The following is a 23,758-nucleotide window of genomic DNA, read 5'->3' as shown; positions in this document are numbered from 1 at the left end:
AACAGGGTACAAACGAAAAAAGTGTCAAACGAAAAAGTGACCAACCACCGCGGGTTGAGTGCAGTATGCGAAGATTTTTAACAATGCATAAACACTTTAATAGTAGTTTATGCAACAAGTTGCAAAAAGAGGATTTTTTCAGCAAGAGTCGTAAATTTATCCAACGAGGTTCACCGAGTTGGATAAATACGAAGAGTGCTGAAAAAATCAAGTTTTGCAACGAGTTCCATACATCATTTTTTGCAAATCCGAGAAACACCCGTTGAGTGAAATTTTAAGTCAAATTTTTATGTATTTTGTCAATAAATCGTTTAAATCAAAAAAATGTTGAAAAGTGTTGTTTCGGAACAAGTGCTGAAAAGTTCCACTTTTCAGCACCCATTTCAGTGCCGAAAAGTAGAATTTTTGAGCATTTTTTTTGAAAAGTGTTGCTATTCGATTCTGTTATTTATGGTACAAAAAAGTAGGCTATTTAGTCGTTCAAGAATGACAGGAAAAGTAAGTAGTTTCACGACGGAATTGCAAAAAAGTTTTTAGCGATTTAGATAAATTATCTCACTATGAATAAATTATGTTCTTACCATTGAAAAATTGTATAAACTTACAGCAGGGTGGAAATTTTACCATATTTTTTTTAAACGGTCTTATATGTATAGAAAATCCATAAAACATAGGTGCTAATGACACAATATTCTAGAAATTATCCATCCAATTAGTTAGTCCTTTTTTTCTAATCGTACGACTAATTTGTTGCTAACTAATTGAATTCTCTTCGATCAAGGAGAGGTAAACAACAAGTGCATTCAATTAACTTAATTATTTCACTTTCGAGCTTAGCTGATATTGCAATGAACCTCTTACTCCTGTCAGTGACTCTGGTGCAAAGCATTTCTAGGTATTTTTGATGAAGTAGTCCAGTCCATGGCTTCGTTATATGCTCACTGACTCCACAAATTGAAATTACAAACATTTTATGAGTTATTAAACGTGGGGAAGCCTTCCGTGAAAGCGCAGCTTTCCTCGAACCAGCGCGAATGAAAACTTTTTTTTACATGCTTACTAGTGAACTGTCGTGCTGAAATGATGAGTCACTTGTTACAACACTACTGTGAATGGAACGGGTTTTCAATGGGATGATGATGAATTAAACTAGGTGATTCAGAGAAAAGTGTCCACACTCTAGGAAGAAATCAAGGGTTGGTTTGTGACCTAATTGACTTCTGTTTTGCCGGTGGAATGATTTCTTCCATGCCATTTGAGCTCGTGTTTGTTATTTGCCTAAAAAGATTGCTGTTTCTGTGGGATTGACAAAGTTGTTTGTGAAGTGTGGACAGGATTTGTAATTTGTATTTTGGAAATAAAAAGTAAGTACGAAAACATAGTTATGGTTTAAAACATTCAATTTCTTTTAGTAGTAGTTAGCCTTGCAAAGTTCCATTTGGCTTTATTGATACCGTAAAACGGGGTGACTTTGATAGGTTAGCGATTTTTCCGCAAAATGAAGAGTGCAATTAAAATACGTACGGAATTGTTTAGAATCATACTGACCGTGGTAGAGAAGTGTTCAAAGTACCTCAAAAAGAACATTTCATAATATTTTGAAAAGTTTAAAAAGTTAGTTAACTAACGTTAAGAAAATGTTGATGAAAGTCAACTTCTCAAAGTGTCATGATTTTCTCAATGAATAGAATCAGAAAACGGAATGCATTTTCCGATTCTTTGGACAATTTTCCACTAAGAGAAGGTTAAATAAGTTTGTAAATAATAAGTAATATGTGGTTTTGATACACAATTAAAAAAATCTCTAAATTTACAGGCAATTTCAGTTGAACACATGTTATGTAAAATGTGAATACTTGTGATTCGTGCTTCGAATTCAGTATAAAATGCAATATAAATCGATAATTTTATAAACAAAACTTGTTTTAACAAGTTTCAGGCAAAATTCCGACTTTTAAACAATTTTACCAAAAATTTATATGTATTTTGCTAAAAAGCTTATAAACTTAGTTAACTTAAGAGGCAGTATTTGTAGATTCTGCTCGGTTTGTTCTAGAGGTCGTATCGAGGTGCTCCGATTTGGATGAAACTTTCAGGGTTTGTTTGTCTATACATGAGATGAACTCATGTCAAATATGAGGCCTCTACGACAAAGGGAAGTGGGGGAAAACGGGCATTGAAGTTTGAGGTCCAAAAAACATGAAAAATCTTAAAATTGCTCCCATTTCCGTAAAACTTCATCAATTCCAACTCTCTTAGATGCATTTGAATGGACTTTTGAAGCCCTTCAAAATGTGCTATAGACATCCAGGATTGGTTTGACTTTTCTCATAGCTTTTGCAAATTACTGTTAAAAATGGATTTTTTAAAACCTTAATAACTTTTGGCAACAGCCTCCAACATCCATACTCCCATAGGTCAAAAGTTAGGGAATTTCATGGACTATAAGCCTACGGTATTAACTTTTTGGCCAATCGCAGTTTTTCTCATAGTTTTTCGATTTTTCTAGAACAAATATTTTAAAACGTTAGTTTTTGCCCTGTAGGCCAAGAAGACGGCACTTTTTGGTCTCAATTTTGTCATATTCGGAATCCTCGGACAATTTCACGTAAGTCAGAAGTATTGGAGTTGTAATTTTGATTTAAAAAATAATTAAATAAAACATTTTTGAAAAAAAGAAATAGATCTTACTTACCCTATGATCAATACGTCAAATGCTGTATCAAGTAGGCGAAAACTTGTTTTACCCCTAATCCGACAAAATGCTGAATAATATTTTAATTAATTCTAAATGGCATTTTTTCCAATCAAATTCAAAATTCCAACACCTCAATCTAATGTAAAATTTTCTGAGGGTTCCGAATATGTCGAAATTGAGACCAAAAAGTGCCGCTATGGAGGCCTACAGGGCAAAAACTAACGTTGTAAAATGTTTGTTCAAGAAAAATCGTAAAACTGCGATTGGCCAAAAAGTTAATACTATAAGCGTATAGTCCATGAAATTCCCTAACTTTTGACCTATGGGAGTATGGGTGTTGGAGGCTGTTGCCAAAAGTTATTAAGGTTTAAAAAAAATCAATTTTTAACAGTAATTTGCAAAAGCTATGAGAAAAAGTCAAACCAATCCTGGATGTCTATAGCACATTTTGAAGGGCTTCAAAAGTCCATTCGAATGCATCTAAGAGAGTTAGAATTGATGAAATTTACGGAAATGCGAGCAGTTTTAAGATTTTTCATGTTTTTGACCTCAAACTTCAATACCCGTTTTACCCCACTTCCCTTTGTCGTAGAGGGCTCATATTTGGCATGAGTTCATATCATGTATAGACAAACAAACCCTGAAAGTTTCATCCAAATCGGAGCACCTCGATACGACCTGTTTCACATCGGTGAAAAACTCGCTCTTAATATAAACATAGATTTTTTTTCTTAAAAACTATTTCAACTACTTTAGTGATGGTACATTTAATGTACAAATAAAGTTTGAACATCTTAAATATGATTTTAGCAAGAAAAACTATGACTATCAAAGTCACCCTAGAATTTAAACTGAGAATTTTTAACGTAACTATTTTTCAAAACACTATTGAAAAAACATTTTTTCCAAAATAGTAGATGGACTTTGTGTGGTGGGGTAAAAAAAAAATCTTGAGAAAAACCTTACCTGTTGGAAAATATTCCAAAAACAAATTGAAATCCTATCAAAGTCACCCCGGTTTACGGTACTAAATATCCAATTTCAATGTTATCATAATATTTTCAGCTGTGATCTCGTTCTTGCTTGTTTGTGAATAGTGCATATTTGTCAGAACTTATCACTTCCCCGTGCCGTGGTTAGGTTCCGCAAGAGGTCAAACAAATAAATTTATGCTGAAATAAGCAAAGGGGATTACGGTTTTTTATTAGTTTGAGATATGTTTAAAAAAAAAACTTTCTTTATCATTTGTAAATATTATGCAATTTTAGTTTTTTTATGATTTTTGTAAAAAACAAATTTATTAAAATATGATTATTATGCTTCAAGTTATCCCCTCTGGATTAACTTGCTTATCTATCCTGTGCCACATATACCATGGTTGGGTCCGATTATTTATAACCCTTTTTGGGTGGTCCTGCTGACTACAATGCACTGATGTATCGTGTGAAAAACTTCGTAAAATATGCCAATACAATTTGGCTGGGCGAAAGGGAAATAGAATCAGTTGCAAATTTCAGCAACTCTGCATGAAAGCCATAGTACGTGGAAGGAATGAAAATGGATGGCCTTTGGGGTAGAACCAGGGGGTTGAACCGGGAGAATCATAAAGCAAAGATTTTCTTCGCGGGATGCACCCGGAACGCAACCGTTTTCAAGGACCCATAACAAGATTGTGTGATCTCGGAAGGATTTATGGGGCACATTCCAGACATTATGAACCACCGGGGAAGGTGCTTTATACCTCCGGTACATTCTTCATCGGACCCGTCCCGAAACGGCGCTCTCTTCACCGTTGGGCATGTTGAGAATGTTTAAGCTATTTGGGAAGGAAACTTCATGTCCACGGCAGCTTTTGGGTTATTTTTTGAGTGACTGTTGGCGCTAGAAAATTAATTATAGTAAAAATTTGGCTCTAGAAGCATATCATCAATTTAAGATTTCATGAGCAGAAGAATTGACTAGACTTAATTGAAATATCATAGAAAGTGAAAGCAGCAAACTCCGCGAGATGTTTGAAATGGATGCAACGACAAATCAGGTAGAATGAAGGAAGGACGGAAACCAGTAGAACGCAGTTGCATCAGATAAGAAAAGGTCCCACATTTTGGGTTCCTTATGCGCGGTACACGCACGCGTGGGTGCGTGGTCAGATTATATAATTGCTAGTTTAGAGAAACACTATTTGTCCCTTTCTATCTTTAAGGAAGGATAGAACTAAACAGTACAAATGTTTTGAAATGCATTAGGAACTCTTTAGGACCCACAGAAAAATTGTGTTTAGAGCAAGATCTGAGAAAACGAAAACGATGGAACCGAAAGAGTTACAGGAAGCAGGGAATTCACACCCTGACAAGGCCACATCAAATCACATACAAATTCAGGAGAAAAAATCATTTACGACGGGACTAGATAGGTTAGATTTTCGGTTTAGAAATTATGTAACGCTAGGAGAACTTGTAGAATTAAGACGACATTGTACGAATTATTTTCAATAAAGCAAGTTCGGAGGTCATCTCAAACCTGTGTATTAATCATACTCAGTATTGAACTCCTGTCTTCGATTTTGGGAAACCTACGGTTTCGACTCATCTAACCTTGGTAGCGGCTTCATCGAGATCATCGCCTAGGACTGCAGCAGTGTTCGACGTAAGTTTCCAGTTATAAGAACGTTTCGTTTTTTCGACGTTTTTACATGGTGGCTCCAGAGAGGAAGCTGGAGAGTGTCTGTTGAAATCAGACACTTTGGATCCCCGGACTTCCAACTAGTTGAAATCTAGTTGTGATCGTGAGTATAAGCGTGTCCGACGCTATAGAGCGGACTAGTGAAAAGTGTTCTTGAGCAGTGTTAGGCTCAGAGAAAATTGTGGACGAAGTGTCGTCGAAGTGATTCCTGAACTGTGTTAGAGTTCAGATGAACTTAGTGCCGAGAAAGCTCGTCAGCGAAATCCTGTGGACTTAATCGCAGAAGAAATCCTGAGCAAGAACTCAGATGTTTTGAGAAGATGTAAGATCTCTCGTCTGGCAGTAAACGTGGAAGAAAATTTAATTCGCACGTTGATCACTGTTCAAATTGTGTGTGAGCCTGGAAACTAAAACCCAGAAGAAACCTGTATACGTGAGCATGGAAATTTATCCCAGAAGAAATTTTTGTGTGAGCCTGGACGTTACAACCAGAAGAAATCTGTGAGTGAGCCTGGTCATTAAAACCAGAAGAACAGTTTTATCGGAAATCGGATAAGTGTTACCGAAGTTATCCGTGTTATGTTAGCCTAGGTGAAGACCTAGAAGAACTAAAAGTCGCAGAAGACTTGGTGGATAACGGATCTACCAGTGGAAGTCGCACACAAACGTGGACTTAGCCCGATGCTGGAATTGTTCGTTTAACGTGAACAAAGTTTTTGAATCCTGGAAGTAATTCTAGATGAACATTTGGACGCAGTAATTTGGCGTCAGAAGTTAGTTCGTGTGTACACAGCAAAAGGTGTTGTGAGTGATCCTGGAAATCAAAACTCCAGATGAATTGTTAAAAAGAAGAAGCGTCTCCGGTGCTTAAATCGGAAACAGTGCAATTAAAAAAGGTATCGTGCCATAAGAAGCAGTTTAATAGAGTGGATCAATCGAGCGTTGAAAAGGAATCAACGGCGAGTGCATCAACAAGCGACGTGTGCAACCAGCAACAGCCCATCGAGCATCAAGAAAGAGCAGCAACACATCGATCATCTGAAATTGTAAGGTATTCGAAGGCAAAATGGATTTCAAGTTTGCTGAAAATAAGAACGGTAGTTGCCGTCAGTGTGATAGTTCAGATGACGTCGAGGAATTTATGGTGTCTTGCGACAGTTGTGATCGTAGATTTCACATAAAGTGTGTAGGATTAGCTCGTACTCCTAGGTCAAAGGACCATTGGAAGTGTGTTAAATGTTTAGCTATTCAGGAAATGTTAGATAAACAAGATGCTCTAATTAAATCTCTTGAAGAGAAGTGTATGACATATTTTGGAACACAACAAGTTGCACAAAATTCAGAAACAAATCAAAATTTGCAAGTTAAAGCACTTGAAGCGATTATTGCCAAAATCAATAACATTAACATCTCTCAAACTTCATCAAACAGTTTAGTGATGCGGTAATCTCTAATGGATTTGCCAGAATTTGACGGATCATACAAAATCTGGCCCAGGTTCAAACAAGCCTTTTACGAGACTACTCGTCAAGGTAATTTTTCTGATTTTGAAAATATTAATCGATTAAATAATTGTCTCAAAGGTGAGGCATTGAGCAGAGTAAATTCGTTACTCATAAATTCAAGTAATCTGAACGAAATTATGATTAAATTAGAAGACCAGTTTGGCAGCGTCGAACGAGTCTACTCTGGGTTGTTAAACGATGTTTTGGCATTGCGTAACCCAAAGTTCGAGAATCCTCAATCCATGATTGATTTTATATCTGGAATTGGAGATTTAGTAATCAATATGGAGTGCTTAAATCACCCTGAATACTTGAATGACCAGAGGTTAGTTCGTGATCTCGCGAACAAGTTACCAGCTTCACTACACCAAAAGTGGCTGATGAGTTTGAATGAGGAGAAAATATTGGCGACTAAAGAAAACCCATATACCGCTCCTACATTGAAAACACTTTATGAGTGGTTAAAACCACAAGAAAAATTAGCTAGTATGCTGTTAGCCGAAAGAGGAGCTAACAAAGAAAGTTCTGTTGAAACAGTAGATAGAGTTAATTATCATGGAATACATCAGTTGAAGTGTTATTTGTGTGATCAAAATCACAAGTTAACTGAATGCGATGAATTCAAGAAAATATCTCTTGTTGAAAGGAGAAAATTTGTAGCAGAAAAGAAATTATGCTTTTCATGTTGTCGCGCAAATCATTTGGCAAAACATTGTAGATTTGCAGAACCTTGCAACACCGAAGGTTGCAAAAGTAAACATAATCGATTACTTCATTTAAAAATTCCTGAAAAGAAAATAATCGTAGCTTCAAAACCTACAAAAGATGATTTAAAAAAGGTGAATTGTCACGTAAGGGATAGCCATCAAGTTTACTATCCAATAATACCAGTAACTTTGATGAATGGTGAGAATAGTTTCGAGACATTTGCATTCTTTGATTCAGGCTCCTCGGTCAGTCTCATTGATAAAAATGTTGTTAATAAGCTCAAAGTTACAGGAAGAGATAAACCATTAACATTGGCTTGGACTAATGGTGAAATTAAAGAAAATAACAGAAGTAAATCTGTTCAATTGAATGTCAAAGGTCCCAATGGAAAATTGTTCCAATTGAATGACCTGCGAACCATTAAAGGTTTATCGCTGCCACATCAATCTGTGGACATTGCACGTCTCAAGGCAAGATTTTCTTATCTTGAGAATAGTAAGTTGGAATCTTATGAAAAAGCAGTGCCAACAATATTACTTGGATTACCACATGCATTTTTGTTCAAGGGTAATCAAGAACTATCGGGAAGGTTCAATGAACCAATTGCAAGGATGACCAAATTAGGTTGGGTCCTATTTGGAAGTAGTCAGATTGAAGAGAACAAAAAGGAACATGTGTTCATAATTCGAGAAGTCCAAAAAGAAGACTTCAGTAAGAATTTGGTATCCAAAGATACAAATGAAAATTGTCCTAAAGGTGGAACAATAAAAGTTGATCAAAGCTCTGAAAGAAAAGTTTTGACAAAAGAAATTGATAACAAATTAAATATTTGTAATGTGCAAACAAAAACATTTGACGCAATCAGCTCACAAGCTTGCGTACAAGTTACGAAAAATAAAGAAGTCATAATATTCATTGAAGATAGTTCTAACTTAGTGGAACAGAATTGGAATAATCAACGTAATGATTATTTAGTTTACTTCTACAATTCGAAACTTGCAACAAAGGTTGCGAGATACAGAGTTGTTATGTGTCGCAAAGCAAACAAAGAATTTGGAAATTCAAATTCCAATTTAAAACTAATGAAGCGAAATTTCCCATTGAAGGAAATGGAATTGTACAACACAGGTAATATACTCTGCAAGTTTAGGAAGAAAACTAATTGCAAGTTGAAAAATAAAGTAACCGCAAATAGCGACGAAATCAATAATTTAACAAAGAGACAAAACTTATCTCATGCTATGGACGTTTATGATCGTCAATCGATTTCATTCAAAAGTTTGATGAAAAACTTATGGAAATCGAAATATAGTTGGGATGAATGCATTCCAGAAATAATAAAATTGATAATGACAAACGGTTTCAACCAAATGATCGTAAATGTGAATTCAATCGTGAATTTAATTAAAATTGATTCAATTTATAATTTAGAGCAACAGGCTCATGATTTGGAAACAACAAATGAAGTGCAAATGTGCAACTTAATCAAACAAAGGGTTTGACTAGAAGAATGAATGAAACAAACTTAGACGCAATTAGAAGACTAATTGGCAAGCTGAAACTGAAATTTTGAAGTAACTTTGTATTAGGATCATATGAGCATGTCGACAAATTAATACGAAGCATTAAAGTTTTCAATGGAGAACAATTACATAAATAGTAACACATTATTAGAAACGAACAAGCATAGGTTACAGATAAAGATCATTTTTATGAAAATAAAGTAAGGCATAAGTTGCAAAAGAAAATAAGACTCAGAAATTTACTAGCGTTGAATCGAGTTTGTTTGGTAAATCTAGGACGATTTACGGGTCCCGGTATGTTGGCGCTAGAAAATTAATTATAGTAAAAATTTGGCTCTAGAAGCATATCATCAATTTAAGATTTCATGAGCAGAAGAATTGACTAGACTTAATTGAAATATCATAGAAAGTGAAAGCAGCAAACTCCGCGAGATGTTTGAAATGGATGCAACGACAAATCAGGTAGAATGAAGGAAGGACGGAAACCAGTAGAACGCAGTTGCATCAGATAAGAAAAGGTCCCACATTTTGGGTTCCTTATGCGCGGTACACGCACGCGTGGGTGCGTGGTCAGATTATATAATTGCTAGTTTAGAGAATCACTATTTGTCCCTTTCTATCTTTAAGGAAGGATAGAACTAAACAGTACAAATGTTTTGAAATGCATTAGGAACTCTTTAGGACCCACAGAAAAATTGTGTTTAGAGCAAGATCTGAGAAAACGAAAACGATGGAACCGAAAGAGTTACAGGAAGCAGGGAATTCACACCCTGACAAGGCCACATCAAATCACATACAAATTCAGGAGAAAAAATCATTTACGACGGGACTAGATAGGTTAGATTTTCGGTTTAGAAATTATGTAACGCTAGGAGAACTTGTAGAATTAAGACGACATTGTACGAATTATTTTCAATAAAGCAAGTTCGGAGGTCATCTCAAACCTGTGTATTAATCATACTCAGTATTGAACTCCTGTCTTCGATTTTTGGGAAACCTACGGTTTCGACTCATCTAACCTTGGTAGCGGCTTCATCGAGATCATCGCCTAGGACTGCAGCAGTGTTCGACGTAAGTTTCCAGTTATAAGAACGTTTCGTTTTTTCGACGTTTTTACAGTGACTGACTTCAATTTTATCACATAATATATAACAGCTGTGTTGGACTTGCTCTGAGAGTAGAATAGAACCTTAATCTGAAGAACCATTTATTGTAGTTGAGTTCCACTATATCTGTTTCGAACATATATTTTTTCCATTTCATTGCGCAAATAAAAATCCACTCAAAGCTCATTGAGTATTGATAACTCAGTTCATTGGAAATTTTCAAGTGCTAGAATCATTAGCTGGAACATAGCCTTTTGTTTTCACTGCAATTGAGGGCAATTATTAGATTGCATTCAACCCGAGTGAAAATTACTTTGATTAGCATGGGCGTTTTCAATTTGGCTGATGTTTAATGCTCATGCTAGTTGTGAATCAATTTAACAAAAAAGTATGTTCTAAAGTGCAGCATTATCATCACGCAATGTTTGACAAAGATAAACGAAGTGTTGCAAAGTGCTTCCGCGGGATGAACCCGTTAGAATATACACGAACAGTAGTTTGTAATTAAATTAGCTTTTCCTCGTGCAAGGGTGCATTTTTCGTAAACTTTCTACTCATGGCTGCTGCTGCTGCTAATTATGCTGCAGGAGTCGGTACTAAACCATACGAGAATGGAGTCATTACGTCAGCAGCACAAGCTAAATGCGATCTGCTACAATGTTACGTTTTGGGTTTAGGTTGAGCTGTTCGTGGTTTTGCAAACTGTTTCATTTCAACAATATTCATCTTACTCGTGAGTAAAGAATTGTTTGTTCACAATGGAAACATTATCTATAAATTAACCCTTTAAATTAAAATTATCTTCAAAAATCTAGTTCTCAACCTAAAACATATAATCAAAACGAATTGACGAGAAGATTCCTAAAATTGTAGATTGTTAGCCTTAGATTCAATAAAAGCCACAGATGTTGCAGGGTAGTGTTGGGCAGTTCAGAGTTCTGCTGCTCAGATGACGCAAGTGACCACAATACATTTGAGGGATTATTTACTTAAGAATTACCACATTTATATCCACGGAAATAAGTTTGATAGATATTTTACCAAATCAAATAAGTTGTGATATAATTGTAGCATTTTTGTAATTATATAATCAATTCAGAATTAAAAAAAAACAACGATTTCTGTTTTACTATTCGAAACTTACAGAATGAATCCCATTGGCAGCAATGAGTCATGTTTAATCTTATGATATTTTAAACAAAGTTTTCAAGAATTCTGCATTTTATATGCATGTTAAACTTATTCAAAGTTTCACAAATATCTGAAGACTGAAGGGATTTCAGTATTTAAAATATTTTTCGACATTTTTTGTATTTTAAGTGTCTAAGCATCAAATGCTAACTTGTTATAGATAATTGCCCCTCCCCCCACCATTGACTCACTTTGAAAATGAAGTAATATGAAAATTTAGCGTATCTTTCCATTACATAATAGTAAACCAGAGGAAATTTAATAAACTTCTCCTGAAAGACATTTTCAATAACAAGCAGAGTGCGGTGGCCTGGAAACGTGCTTAACCACTTTACCTCCAATCTATATGCCTTTATTTCGTTTCGTAACACATCAGTCCTGGGAACGTGCGTATGAATTTGAATTTGCACCTGTGTTACCAAATCTGCATACGAATTATGGTTTGCTCTTCTCTGCTACACATTTCGGGTGAAGGCTTAAGAGCGAGTTTTTCACCGATGTGAAACAGGTCGTATCGAGGTTCTCCGAATTGGATGAAACTTTCAGGGTTTGTTTGTCTATACATGAGATGAACTCATGCCAAATATGAGCCCTCTACGACAAAGGGAAGTGGGGTAAAACGGGCATTGAAGTTTGAGGTCCAAAAAACATGAAAAATCTTAAAATTGCTCGCATTTCCGTAAAACTTCATCGATTCCAGTTCTCTTAGATGCATTCGAAAGGTCTTTTAAAGCCCTTTAAAATGAACTATAGACATCCAGGATTGGTTTGACATTTTCTCATAGCTTTTGCAAATTACTGTTGAAAATGGATTTTTTTTTAAACCTTAATAACTTTTTGCAACAGCCTCCAACACCCATACTCCCTAAGGTCAAAAGTTAGGGAATTTCATGGACTATAAGCCTACGGTTTTAACTTTTTGGCCAATCGCAGTTTTTCTCATAGTTTTACGATTTTTCTAGAACAAACATTTTACAACGTTAGTTTTTGCCCTGTAGGCCTCCATAGCGGCACTTTTTGGTCTCAATTTTGACATATTCGGAATCCTCAGAAAATTTTACATTAGATTGAGGTGTTGGAATTTTGAATTTGATTGAAAAAAATGCCATTTAGAATTAATTAAAATATTATTTAGCATTTTGTCGGATTAGGGATAAAACAAGTTTTCGCCTACTTGATACAGCATTTGACGTATTGATCATAGGGTAAATAAGATCTATTTCTTTTTCAAAAATGTTTTATTGAATTAATTTTTAAATAAAAATTATAACTCCAATACTTCTAACTTACGTGAAATTGTCCGAGGATTCCGAATATGACAAAATTGAGACCAAAAAGTGCTGTCTTCTTGGCCTACAGGGCAAAAATTACCGTTGTAAAATGTTTGTTCTAGAAAAATCGTAAAACTATGAGAAAAACTGCGATTGGCCAAAAAGTTAATACCGTAGGCTTATAGTCCATGAAATTCCCTAACTTTTGACCTATGGGAGTATGGGTGTTGGAGGCTGTTGCAAAAAGTTATTAAGGTTTTAAAAATATCCATTTTTAACAGTAATTTGCAAAAGCTATGAGAAAAAGTCAAACCAATCCTGGATGTCTATAGTTCATTTTAAAGGGCTTCGAAAGACCTTTCGAATGCATCTAAGAGAGTTGGAATTGATGAAGTTTTACGGAAATGCGAGCAATTTTAAGATTTTTTAGGTTTTTTGGACCTCAAACTTCAAAGCCCGTTTTAACCCACTTCCCTTTGTCGTAGAGGGCTCATATTTGGCATGAGTTCATCTCATGTATAGACAAACAAACCCTGAAAGTTTCATCCAAATCGGAGCACCTCGATACGACCTCTAGAACAAACCGAGCAGAATTTACAAATACTGCCTCTTAAATATAAAAATAAGCGCATACGATGAGGAGGAGAGCTTTTTGTGTACTTTGCCTGTCAGATATTATTGAGGTTAGGGAAAGCTACCATTGAATGATTATGGACTGTGAATTAGGATTCTGATTTGAACAAAGCTTCCTCGTTGCAACTCTTAATTGAGTTTTGTAAGCTTTAAAGCTTTTTTTGAACCCCAAAAAGATCAAAGTATTTCAACACAAAATGTAATATTTACTACACACATTCCCCGCACGCGTGCGAAAGATTTATATTTTCAAAACAGAAACGGCAAAATAAATTAGCTTGTTTTGCTGCGTAAAAATTCCGCACAACCAGACGACATACCACAGGCCATCTGGTCACGTGTAGGATGGGTTGACGCACGTGGGTCTGCCCACGCATGAAAAGAACCCCTCTCCAGTGATAATGAAGTGAAAATATGTTATTTTGCATACCGCTGCTGCTGATGTTGACGGATAGCTGAGAGTACGTGCCTTTGCTGTAAATTGGGAGGAATATGTGTCGGGTTGGACAATTTTTATTTCATTTTATGGGAAAATTCGGTTGTCTCGGGTATCATTTTGATGTTGCAAAAAGAATTGGGGTCATACAAAGTTCAGCTTGATGTAATACTGGCAACTGCGAATGATTTATGTAACAGACAGATATGAACCAATTATCTGGGATATGGGGATGTCATGCGGAAATGACTTGAATGAATTTATGTGCATTGCAATATTTAAACCACTTCACAATTATAACTTCCTGAAAATACACAACGTTGTCTTTGGTTTAAATTATATTTTGACGCATGTTTTATTTGACATACATTATAAAAAAACACGATTCCAAAAACATCATACATTAGCCAGCTAAAAGACTCCCACAAATTGGCAACTTAGTTGCATTCAGTTGCCCTTGAGTGAATCCTGATAGATATTGAGCCATAAAGTTACAATGTTACATATTCCTTCCGGGGAGGCAATAAACTCAGTCAAACAGAAAAAAAAATCTTCGATCAATCAATTTCGGCTAATTCTTCATTGGTATTCTGCTCGTTCTGGTCAGATTTTTTCCACCCTTACAGATTTCCGAACAGCGAAAGCGACTCCATTGAAGGATTGCGCGAAACAAAGAGTGAAAGCAATTAATCTAACCGGTTTGCATCTTCCGGCGCCCTTGGGGTATAATCGATGGGAATTTTGGTATCTTATCGATTAGGGGAAAAATGTGTTTTTATCCCCAATCTGAACGCTTTAATATGACTTTTGTTCGTAGAACGTAGAATGTAACGAGGATTTTCGCGGAACCTGACTTTCCAGGTACTCGAAGGAGTGAATCCACGTGGAGTCATGACACGAAATTGTGATGGTAGAGCTAGGGGTATCACATATATGCACATTTTGTTTAAATTTCTTTAAATAAAGTTTGGAAAGTGTGGGAGTTCCGCAGCGGAATTGGAGAGTAGCAGCCCAGGACCGAGTCCAGTGGCAGCGCATCTGGAGACAGCTCATGACCCGGAGGTTGTACGAGGAGTAAAAGTAAAGTAAAGTAAGTAAATAAAGTTTGTATTGGTTTACACGAATTTCGGATGAAGCTAACTTTTGAAAAACTAAGCTACGTAAACAAAGAAGAATGCATTTTGAAAACTGATAAACAATAATTCGATGCCGCTGTGCTCGATTTTACTAAGCTTGCTGGTTTTCCTATCTAAGTGTTAGCATAAGAGAACACAGATGCATTGAATTTTAAAAATTAATGGACTGATTTTGTTACAGAATTTAATAATTTTCTTTTTACCATGCTATCATCCATCTTCTTTAATGTTGGATTATATTTTTACTAGTGTATACCGAAGGTAACTCAAGGTTCCTCAAGAAAACTATATTTTTACAAATCTAGAGTTTTTTTTTTAAAGTCTCATAAACTTTTGTCCTTCATGTGTTTACAGGACCTCTTAAAAAACTCTAGGAATACGCTAAATGCCTATGCCTATACACATTTTTTACTAATTTTGCCAAGAACTTAGTGGTTTGATTAAAGGCTAAAATACTACCAAAAAATCTGATTTAATTACTATGTTTTAAATAACTCCTTGCAACCTCTAACACCATAATGGACTCGTGAAAATGTGGTAAACCGCAAATAATTATGCTATCCTATGGTGCACATGAGCTTCGTTTACATCGCGGGGTGGGACATTGAAAATTATTAACGAAGCTTAATAGAATCATCTCTGTGACACGGTGTCACTGACACCATCATCCTTGCCTTCTGTGGTTTGTTGGTGTCACTCCATTTGCATAACACCTGTAACCCTGTAGGTTCACTTGACAAAGTTTTGCTCACTTTTCTCCGCGGTGTTTGGGGTTTCACTAATGAGCTAGAATAATTAATAAGTTGCTATGCAGTACAACAGATTATGCTGGTTTACAATACGGGCCTTTTATAGCTGGCAAAATATTTTATATTTACACCACCAACGCTGATTTTGCTATCAGAGATAATTATCATGCAGCCCACAGGTTCAGGATTTTCCAAGTATTAACTGTAGGTTGAAGTTGCAAAACCATTTATTAGCACTGAAATAGCCCTGGGATACTTCAGTAAATTACTTTTTTTATCGTCAATCAAATCGCCATTGGGAGGCGTTTTACCGGTTTTACCACAAACCGGAAGTGATGAACCCTTGTTATTATGTTTTTACTTTGATGTTTGGGCAGTCATTATAAACTGTTTCTGATCCTGATCAGATACTCTTCGACCTAGCTGGAGGTGACACATTTCAGTTCAGTGTGACTGTTCCATTTTAATCTAATGATATTTAAAAAGGTCACCACGATCAATTTCCTGTTCTGGGAATTCCCGCCCAAAAATAATTAAAGGGTTTTAACATTTTTGAAATTTTTTTGGACTTTGTAATTTTGGTCTATTTTTGCTACAAACTGAAACATGCACATTGCAAAACTGTGAACAAATTTTGAATCTATTCTACCGAAATCTGGAAGCAAAATTAAGCACACACATTTGCTCACAAAATAATCGTTCGCGAGACAAAGGCAATAACTCTCCGTCGAATATTCATTTCTGTTTGCTGGCTGAGACACAGGCTAAAGTGAAGTGCATCCACGAATGCATCAGCGCTACATTAAAATTTAATTATAAATCCCACATCCTTGCTCGTAAATTTTGCGGTTGCTTCCACATAAGCCGGGTGTAGTCCCGTAGCCGTCACCACTTTGCAAACTGTTGCGCTTTTTGTTGTTTTGGTTGTGGTTTTATGGGCGATGTTCATTTTGGAAGTCACTTAATTTAATTTGTTTGCTGCCATTGCTGGATTATATTTTTGCATTTTTATAACGGAACATCAAATACCTCATATGTTTAAAGTTTATTAATTTTGGTAATGATTTCATAAATTAAGTCTGGCACCAACGTTTCAACTTCGCCACGAAACTTTCCCGACCAGACCCAACTCCAAAGCCGGAGCCCGATCCCATTTCCACGGCTCGTCAAACGGAATTATCTGCGAAAAGGTATCACCAAGGTATATGCGGAACTCTCATGGGAGAGTGAAAAGTTAAATTCCTATCGATTGGAACAGCAAACATAAAAAAAAAGTTTCAGTATCCATTCAAGGGTCCACCAAACGATAAACTTGAGCCGTTAGGGTGAGCCACACACCTCGATCAAATTGTGGTGAGCGAACTTGGTGCTGACTTGGCTAATCTTTGCTGTAAACTTCACACTTTAGCAGGAGATTAGTGGGTGAGTCTTAAGGGATTGCGGAATTAAAGGATTAAGGAATGGTCGATATAGATTCTGTGAAGGATGACCATGAAACTAATAGGTTTCCATGTGATTTTGTTAAAATGTTTCGAATGGAACGGAAAAAAGTTTTAGGAGTGTTGAGTTAAAATAACAGCATATTTGTATTAAAAACAGTTAGATGAAAACCATTGATGATTTAAAAAAAAACTATCAATTGTTTAGTCAGTTTTCTTTCTATGCTCAGATTAAATAAAATATAGCATTCAGACCAACGATGTCAGATTATTTTATGGGAGATCTGGATTTTCATTAAAAAAAATCTGTATTTTATCTGTATTATATCGAATTCCGTAGCTCTATGCCTACATCATTTTGCATTTTAAACAGTAGATTTAAGATTTTAGCTAAATTAAAACATGATTCAATTACGAAATTGTTGAAATGTTTAAATTTAATCATTTTTTTTAATCTGTATATACATATATTTGAGATATTTGGAATCGAAAAATCAGTAAAATACAGATTTTTCTGTATATCTGGCATAGCTGGTCCCGGCCCCATCCCTTCGATAAAAAAAAATGTTCTAGATTTGTCTAAGGGGTCGTTCCCACACACCGTAATCATTTTTTCCATTCGTGTGCTCCCCTTCTCTTCTGTCAGAGCCTGATCACGCTACTGATTGTAAATGATTTTTTTTTATTCAATTTCGTTTAAAATGCTAAAATATGTTGTTAGATAATTTGATAAGGATGTGCTTCGTTACGAGATATAAAAAAGCAAAGCAATCCACTTTAACGACCTCCGGGTCTTTTGTGGTCTCTGTAGCAAGTTTCTACTCATTTCTAGGCGTCCGAAGGTTATGTGTGGTGAGTCACTCAAAACCTCTTTTACGCTAATGGACCGACGTTTTACTTCCCCATCCGATAGAAGGTCGTTACGAGATATACGAGATATAATTCTGCGAAATTTCACAAATTTTGGGTCTAAAAACTTATTGAACATATCACTCAAAAAAAAAAAAACAATGCATAATTAGAAAAACCTGATTTAATCCCACCTGGGGTGAGATAGAGCCTTTCTTACTAAAGAATATAACGATGGTAGAACTTCTTTCAATTCATAACATTGACTTTGTTTAGAAGAAGAAGAAAGTCTTATGATGAAAGCAAAGTATTATAAATGACAAGCTCTTCCCGGCAAACTTCGTCTTGCCCTTGTTTGGTTTCCTGACGTTTCTTGCTTGTTTGCTAATTCAGCCTCCTGTGATCTAAGTTTGAGTTTACGTAACTTTTCCCATACAATCCAAAGATTTTCCGGAATCGGTTCCAGAGTGGCCAAAGTGTCAATTAGTTAGCGTATAAACCTTCCTTAGGCTATTACAGAGTCTCGGCCCGAAACTTCAAACACGAACAAAAGCAGCGAACCGAAGATTGGCAATGACGTTTTGGAATTTTGACAGTTTGGAACGCATGAATTACCCCATTATCGGTTTCCCGCATGGGTGATGTGGAAATTGTTGCACATGGCTGAAGTTGAGAATTTTGCAACTTATTTTAATTTATGGTAAATTTCAAAATTTAAACACGAATCTACAGCGAATCGATGTGGAAACTAAAGATACACTAAAGGCACGATGATTTGATGTGCAATCTTGATCAGAATCGCGATTAAAGCGGTTTAAATTGAAAAATAATAATAAAACAAATTCTGGTCTAGAAATTAAAGAAATTGTGTCTGTTTTGTAAGACTTAATGTTATTGCACAATGGTTAGAGTTTTTTTTACAAAAAAGTAAATTTTTCGGTTCGTCCGCAAATAATCTCATGTTTGTAAACAAACGACGCCATATTGCCAATGTTGTTCGGTAGCTCATATCAGGCCATCGCCGGGGCCCTGGGCTATTACGAACCCAACGCAGTAAAGAGCACCTCGATCCGACGTTCCGTGTTGAATTGATTCGCGTTCGAACAAAACCGTCGAAATTTTTTATATATATAGATATGATTTCGAAAAGAAACAAAAAACGCCATTTTCACCAAAATAATATTTTTAATCGTACATATTCTTAATCAAACAAGCGTTTATGACAAACGCGAGCAAAGCAAGCTTCACATGCGCCAGTGACAACGCACACCGCGGTAGGCGCAAAGAAAAACCGAGGTATAAGTGAACCGCGTGTGCCGCACGGTGCAGGGAAGATAGCCATTCAGCTTCTACGAATGTGACAGAGTCAGAGATAGCTATTTTTACAACTGCACCACTACACACTCAATCACGAGTACCTTAGGTAGAAAGCCAGCATTGAAAACAGGCGTCGCCAGCATTGAAAACTTTGAAAACGATATAAACGATGAAAAGCTTAGAAAGCTCCTATTGGAATCCAATGAACCCTGTTAAATAAACTTACGAAATCACGAAAAAATTAAGTCTACTTTTAGGCGATTTTCGGAGCTCACGGAAAACAAATAGATTGTAGCCGGATGAATGTCCTATGTCACAAAAGTTTTTAAATAAACATTGGACAGTTCTGCAAAAACAAACAGGGCAAAAGAAACCGAAAAGCTACGATATCTTACATGTTGTAGGAAACATCGGTAGACAAGCTACTACAAACGAGTATAAGTCGAGCCAGCAAATATATGCGCCAGCATTCTCGCGCCAGTATTCGAAGCACAACTTGACAACTTGTCGACTTGGCGACGAAGCGTCGAAAATCGATGCAGTGTGATTTTTTGCCGATTTTTCCGATTAAAATTCATGCTGAATCGACATATTTACGAAGATGGAAATGACGTCCTGGCTTAAAGTAAAACTTATACCTTTCTTTAGTAAGAAAGGCAAAAAGTAAATCGTTCTAAAAATTGATCGGGATTGCCGACCGATGTCGAATTTGTTTCAGATGCTCACTCATGGTCTGTACTATGAATGTAGCAAGAAATTTTGAATAAAATCAGAAATGAAAAATGTTGGCGAAGGTCACCAGGTGGGCTTTTACCTTTTTTTAGGGATTTTTTTTCTTATGGTAGGTCAATAAAACGGCTCTAACTCCAGAACCATATTATGAATCTGGATGAAAATTTGGGAGGTTGTAGGGCTCGAAAAATGCAATTTTTGAGATAAATAAAAGATATGAAAATGAAAAAAATTGACCATATTTTCATTTGAAAACTGTGTATTTTGTTGAAAAGTCTGGCCGCATTCGAAAACAGATGGATGTTTCGAAATTTGCGCGGCAACTCGCCCAGGTTCAGCACACTAGCTTTCATCTGCATTTAGAAGAATCGAAATCGGATATATGGGAGCTGAGAACGGCGCGACACAAAATTTTGCAAAATTTTACCACATACGAACATCACTCGACCTCCACGGAATTTATTTTCTCAAAATTCGAGAGTTGGTGATAGACGTGTTCTGTGAAGGTGAATCGATAGAGCGTCGAAAATCGATGCAGCGTGATTTTTTGCCGATTTTTCCGATTAAAATTCATGCTGAATCGACATATTTACGAAGATGGAAATGACGTCCTGGCTTAAAGTAAAACCTATACCTTTCTTTAGTAAGAAAGGCAAAAACACGATATTTTAAAATAAAATAAAAACTCTCCTGAGTTATTGCAGATTTTAAATGTACATTAAATTTCCCATAAAATGACATGTGTTCTTTTACAGTTGATTAATTAAAAACGGCAGCGTTTTTAAATTACGCCAACAATTTGACGTCGATTTTACATAAAAGTCCTTCTGAAAATAATGTCCTATCTGATAACCATTTTGAAACGCATTTTTCTGTATTTTATTCGAATGCAAAAAAAAAGTGGTCGTACAGCCCCACTGTTACGAGATATCGAAAAAACCTTGAATTGACGAAATTTTATGAATTTGAACCGAAGTCGTGTAATTTTTTATTTCGTTTTCGTGTGAGTGTGTGGATAATTTATTATCATAAGTATAATTTATTTTCACCAAATATTTTATTGTTTCACCTCTCAAAAAGTTGTAAATAAGCAAAAGTGGTTGAAATTATCGTTAATTTTATCTGCCTGGATAATTTTGCAGACCTTGCTTTTTTTTTTCGCGATTCTAGTATGGTTTCGGAAGATAAGGCTTCCAAGTCTAATGTTTCTGAAATAAAATACTATTTTTAATTCTTCCTGATTTCGCTAGACTGACATTGTTCCCTTTTTCAGATATGTGTCAAAATAGGCATCTACGATGATTTTCTTTTTTTTTTTAAATCGTCGTTGCAAAACACATAAATTTCGCATTCGCATTCGCATTTGCATGGAGATGGTGATCTTAGCGGGTTGCAAACTGGATTTCGTCATGTATATGTGATGATTGTCCAGCCCAGGTTGCTTAGAAATTGATTAAAGGGAATTAAAACGAATTCTACTTGAACAGGACAGGCAGCACCATGAAAGCCATCCATTGCCGGCCGCTCCCATCTCCACCATTCACCGGGGCAGGAATAAGGATTAGGAGCACGGGAAGTGTTGATGCTGAACTTACTTAGAAAAAGGTAGCGAAACCGCAGGCTCTTTTTCCCAACCCTATTGTGGGACGTCATTGCAAAACACATAAATATATTATTTACATATTAATGGACCGCAACAACCATTTTTTTGCAATTAGTCACCACATTTTTTTTGCAATTAATCACCACAACCCAGGAAAAGTTATTTAAATATGAATTATTTCATACAAATGTGTGCTCAAGTTTCAAATCAACCTGTTCAAACCAATCACCCTACTCAAAAAACTATTCCACAACGTAGGTGTGGTAGCTAAGTAGAAGAAGGGTCCGTAAAGTTTCGCCCTCCGTTCGCATCTTCGATTGCTCACTCCATCAACCTTTTCCGGGAGAGCCAACGACCAAAAACACCTACACGGTGCTTTGTATCCTTTATTGAGTGAATGGCCCTGATGTTCCATTCCATCGAAGAAAAAAAAATCAAAGGTAGGTACCAAAGGTGAAAAGAACCAACAAGGAGCACGAAAAAAGGTATTCCAGTTGACTTAGTTTTTTTTATTCCAACTTCGCTTTGGTGCTTTGAGATAGAGTCATTTATTTTTTGTTGGATCCAACTTTGAGTCCCGGTTTTAGGTGGTTTGAAGTTGTTACGTGCTGCAAATTGGAAGACTTTAAAATTTAAATTGATTTTCCCATCAATTGAACGGAACTCTCGAGGGGATTGAAAACTTGTTCCTTTGTTTCATGTTGCTTTACTTGCTCGCGGGAATTTGGTTGAAACTCTGGGGTACATTATGCTCTGTCGGGCATAATTAAGTAAGCTCTGTCTTGGACTGTGTATCATTGCATGGTGCGATGTAAGATAATGAACAGTTTTACGTTAATTATTGAAGTTCGAAAAAGACTTATTAACAATTAGCGATTGAATTCATTTGTCCCCATACTGCTGCCATAAGAAGAGATTTTTTTTTTAATTTTCATCACTTAGCTACTAAATTGAAAACAAAAAAACGCCTGAAACGATTGAAAAGTTATTTTTGGATTAAAGCAACATATTACGTGGATATTATAAAGCCGAAGGCTTAAATTTCACGACGCTTTCAAATTTATGGTCGGGGTGGCAACCTCACCGTGTCACGATTGCCTTTTTCAGGATGGTGTGCAACTTTCAATCGGAATTGACATTCCATTTTTTTTTCGTTCATTCTTTTGCGTCTATAGTGAAAGGTATCGCCGGAGATTCGCCGGTCGTAAAAGTTTATGTTTTTCTATTCAATTTTTCTTTTCATCATTCAGCGAGCGACCGATACGGTCGGTAAACATTAAATTAAATTCTTTTTATCATGTGCTGCTATTTTGGTATCCTTCTATAGCACGAAACTCTGAATGGGTTCTGGGCACGTTAAGGGCGGTGCAGCATTATGCAAAATTTAAAATCAATCGGTAGCTCGTATTAAAAAATATGCCTGCAGATCAAATGTTTTCAAATTCCCTGAAAATCTGTGCAAACTTATGATTGACATTATCCTGTGGGTGTCTGTTGAAATAAAATGTCCACAACAATTTGAATCCGTATGGTTATTGAATTATTTCTTTTGAAGTCCTGCACAGCTTTTGATTTAAAATCAGTTTCAGGAATTTTACAGTTCAAATGGAAATTATTACAAATAATTATTTTTTATCATCAACTGACTGATGTTGACATCAGCCATTCATCAGTTTAAAACGTTATTGCATTCACTGCCCGTGTGCAACATCAATGAACTTGAATTTCCGTTAAAAAAAAAAGGCCCGACCGAATGTAAACAAGTGCGGAAGATTAACATAGCCTGGTGAACAGAAAACTCTGTTTACGATACAAACGTAAACAGTTGGTTTCAGTTCGTTCGATCGAGGTACTGCTCTGGGAAAAGTTCTCGATGGTTATGAAGTATCATTTCAGACTAATTCGCTTTGATTTATGAATGTTATATTTTTTTCCAATTAGGGGTTTTAACTCATTCAGATAAGCTGCTCTGAACTGCCGCACAAAGAATTTAATTTTTTTAATTGCGGTGTGTTTGTGTAAATGGTCCGAGGTTTATTTTCGACAAAATGTTACTTTTTTAAATATCATCTTTTTCTATCTTCTAACTGGTTTACATAACACTTAAAACATTTCTTTAAAAATCTATTTTCACCTGCTTTTAGTGGATTTTGCTCAATAGAGTTGTGCACTAGCCATTT

Source organism: Culex quinquefasciatus, chromosome 3 (genome assembly GCF_015732765.1).
Source record: "Culex quinquefasciatus strain JHB chromosome 3, VPISU_Cqui_1.0_pri_paternal, whole genome shotgun sequence".
In the NCBI taxonomy this organism is placed as follows: Eukaryota; Metazoa; Arthropoda; class Insecta; order Diptera; family Culicidae; genus Culex; species Culex quinquefasciatus.
This window is presented reverse-complemented; position numbering follows the sequence as displayed.